At 40.1% G+C, this 3,699-nt stretch overlaps 1 long non-coding RNA gene across 1 annotated transcript in view; it reads right to left on the bottom strand.

Annotated features, from left to right (window-relative positions):
* Positions 1 to 6: 6 nt before the first annotated feature.
* The window catches only part of LOC106878868 (uncharacterized), a 10,240-nt gene continuing 6,547 nt past the window's right edge, over positions 7 to 3,699 (bottom strand). The window contains exon 5 of the long non-coding RNA XR_001410561.2: positions 7 to 629. This is a non-coding gene — a long non-coding RNA (uncharacterized LOC106878868). The remainder of the gene's footprint in view (positions 630 to 3,699) is intronic.

Below are 3,699 nucleotides of genomic sequence, written 5' to 3'. Positions count from 1 at the left end.
TTTTAGGTTTCTGCCAACCAACCAATTGAATGATTTTACTAAGATTTGGAGTACAGGAAGTACCTGTGCAGATGAATAATTTTTAGTGGGTGTAGCTTGCACTGCACTACCCCCACTTATTAGCCCAAGAAGATTTTCACCGGTGTGACAAGAGAATTGACAAAACCAGGAACTTCCAAGGCCTCAGGTTTTATTTCTGAGATTTCCTTCTCCTAGGTAGATTACCAACCAAGGTTAAAGAGCTTCTACCTGCCCATGAGGTAAGCCGTCCCATTCCAGACACCTAACCGACACTCTGTAAAGTGACCAAATATCACTCCGGTGACCAATGTGGAGCAGCTCATTCATGAAAAAAAAAAAAAAAAAAAAAAAAAAAAAAAAAAAAAACATATAAAAAATAAATACATATAAGCACACTCACACACAAATATATACATATAACCATACACACATACATGCACTATAGCTGAGGACTCAGTCCATACCAGTCGTTGTTATAACTCTCTCCCACAACAACTGTTACACACACACACACATCTACACACTCTCTCTCTCTCAATAAAAACAGAGACAGATATATAATACAGATGGTGAAGGTTGCTGTTGTTCCTTGGGATGCGGGGGATGAACTGTGAAAATACAGAACAGAAAAATTTAATTAGTTAAAATTATCATACAATCAAACAGGTTTATTATACAGCTGCTCTACACTCTACTTATTGTTACTTCCTTCCTAAGTTACTCCTATTCTTTCACCTTTCCTCTGCACTGATATTTAGCATTGACTAAACTTCTATCCTTGTTCCATTCCATTCCACAGATTATTCTGTCAATTGTAAAGCTTATTTATTCACACTGTTTTACATTAACCATGCATTGTCTTGCAGCATCAAGACTTCAATGATGTAATTTTATCTTTTATCTGTTTCAGTCATTTGACTGTGGTCACGCTTGGGCACTGCCTTGAAGAACTTTTTAGTCAAATGAATCAACCCCAGTTTTTACATTTTTTAAAGCCTAGTACTTATCCTATCGGTCACTTGTTACTGAATCACTAAGTTATGGTGACGTAAACGCACCAACACCGGTTATCAAATGGTGGTGGGGGACAAACACACACATACACGTGATGGACGTCTTTCAGTTTCTGTCTACCAAATTTGTTCACAAGGCTTCAGTCAGCTTGAGGCTATAGTAGAAGACATGTGCCCAAGGTGATACACAGTGAGACTGAACCCAGAACCAAGTGGTTTGGAAGTAAGCTTCTTACCACATAGCCACGCCTGATTGTTTATCTTTTAGAAGGACATTGTAGGTGAGGACGTGAAAGGTTAGATATGGCTGGTCTGAACATAAAATAGGTTGTGAGCCGGAGATAACTGGTTTAAACACTAAATGATTAACCATCTACCGTTCTCTTTTTACAATCCAATGAAGTTATCTACTAACCCTTTCCAATTCTTTCTTATACTTATCTACTTGTATCTTGAGAGTATACTCTGACATCTTGTCAAAACCATCATTGTCTTCTTTCCAGCTATTCTTGCCTACCTTTATACAATGTGGAGCATTTTACTACTACTACATCATCATCATCATCATCATAAAAACAACAACAACGTCCACTTTTCCATACTTGAATGGGTTGGAGAGAGTTGGAAGAAGCAGATTTTTTTACAGCTGGATGCCTTTACTGTTGCCAGGCCTCAATTGTTTCCAAGCAAGGAAAATTTTTCCCCCAGGCCAGACATATATTGCCGAATACTGAAAGTGAATGAAACTGTTTGTACAACACTGATACTCACTTAACTATTTATTATGTGATGTCAAGACAAGGATACACACACATGTGACAGGCTTCTTTCAGTATTTGTGTACCAAATTCACTTTCAAGGCTTTAATTAGCCTAGGGCTATAGAGCCATGCAGTGAGACTGAACCTGAAACCATGTGGTTGGGAAGCAAACTTCTTAACCATACATCCATGTCCGCTCCTATAATATAGGTCAATAAAACAAATAAGAGACTGAAATTAATACTGGGGACAATATGATTAGGTAAATCCCTTGAAAGCAGAGATCCAGCATGGCCACAGTGCACTGACTGAATACAGCAAAAGAATAAAAGAATAAAAACATAAACTAAACACCGAAACAAAACTTAATACTAAAAGGCTTCTACAATTGTTGCTAAATCCATGTTTCTATTTTCATTAACAATCTCAGATGTGTGAGATCTCATTGATTGCTTTTTCCCCACCGATTTATATTGATCCTGATCAATATGTAAGAGCCTCTACATAATTACATACTCTGCTGGAAATAGCATCCAAACCACCCTCGAATCACACTGTATGATGTAGTCCAGGTTATGCCATTCCTGGAAATATGACTAATTAGTTGTGGCTCACATTTGCATGATCAGGAGTTTGTTTCATCAAACTTGTTACTTTTTCATTGGGCCCCTATTCAAATTCCCTCTATTCATCTCTCTCCTGGGATTTCCATTCCAGTTGTAGCCCCAGCTCCATCAAGATCTCACTTCATTTTTCCTGGCTCTCATCTCTTCCTTATATAGCCTGTGGGTTCTACCAACATTACCAGATGAAGTGGTTAGGGCAGCGGACTCGCGGTCATTGGATCGCGGTTTCGATTCCCAGACTGGGCGTTGTGAGTGTTTATTGAGCGAAAACACCTGAAGCTCCACAAGGCTCCGGCAGGGGATGGTGGCGAACCCTGCTGTACTCTTTCACCACAACTTTCTCTCACTCTTACTTTCTGTTTCTGTTGTGCCTGTAATTCAAAGGGTCAGCCTTGTCACGCTGAATATCCCCAAGAACTACGTTAAGGGTACACGTGTCTGTGGATTGCTCAGCCACTCGCACGTTAATTTCATGCGCAGGTTGTTCCGTTGATCGGATCAACTGGAACCCTCGACGTCGTAAACGACGGAGTGCCAACAACAACAACAACAACCTGATAAAGTTGAAACATGGCCTTTAGCAGGTATACCAAATCCAGTGCTAGGTGTTACGCTTAGTCTACATGTCAACAGGGGACTGCTGGGTTTGTTCCCACAGGGCTATGTTGTTGATTTTCTTCAGTCAATGGATTCTGAATATCCTCTAGAGGCAGTGGTTGATTAAGTTCTGGATTCTCTTTAGAGAGGCTTTTGTATATCTCCATGTCACAATCCAATACAAATTAACTGACGTCACACTTGAATTGAGGATGTGGATTTAAGTAATACTGTAGGAAGGGCATCCAGCTGTAGAAACTCTGCCAAATTAGATTGGAGCCTTGTGTTGCCATCCGGTTTCACCAGTCCTCAGTCAAATCGTCCAACCCATGCTAGCATGGAAAGCGGACGTTAAACGATGATGATGATGATGATGATGTAGATGAGTCTTATCTTCCAGATGTTATTCAACAGGAAGAATATGACTCATGCTTTGCAAGTCTTGGCTTTGACCAGGCCAACTTGGGCCTAAATGACAACAGCAGATCACAGACTAAAGCCACCGTAACCAGTCTCACAGATAATCACACTTGATTATGTAAGTATATTGGTTTCTGATTTTGGCTCAAGGCCAGCAAATTCAGGGAAGTAGGGGTAAGTTGATTACATTGCCCCCACCCCCAGTAGTTAACTGGTACTTATTGTGTTGACACTGAAAGGATGAAAAGCAAAGTCAACTTGA

Source organism: Octopus bimaculoides, chromosome 7 (assembly GCF_001194135.2).
Source record: "Octopus bimaculoides isolate UCB-OBI-ISO-001 chromosome 7, ASM119413v2, whole genome shotgun sequence".
Taxonomy (NCBI): domain Eukaryota; kingdom Metazoa; phylum Mollusca; class Cephalopoda; order Octopoda; family Octopodidae; genus Octopus; species Octopus bimaculoides.
This window is presented reverse-complemented; position numbering and strand designations above follow the sequence as displayed.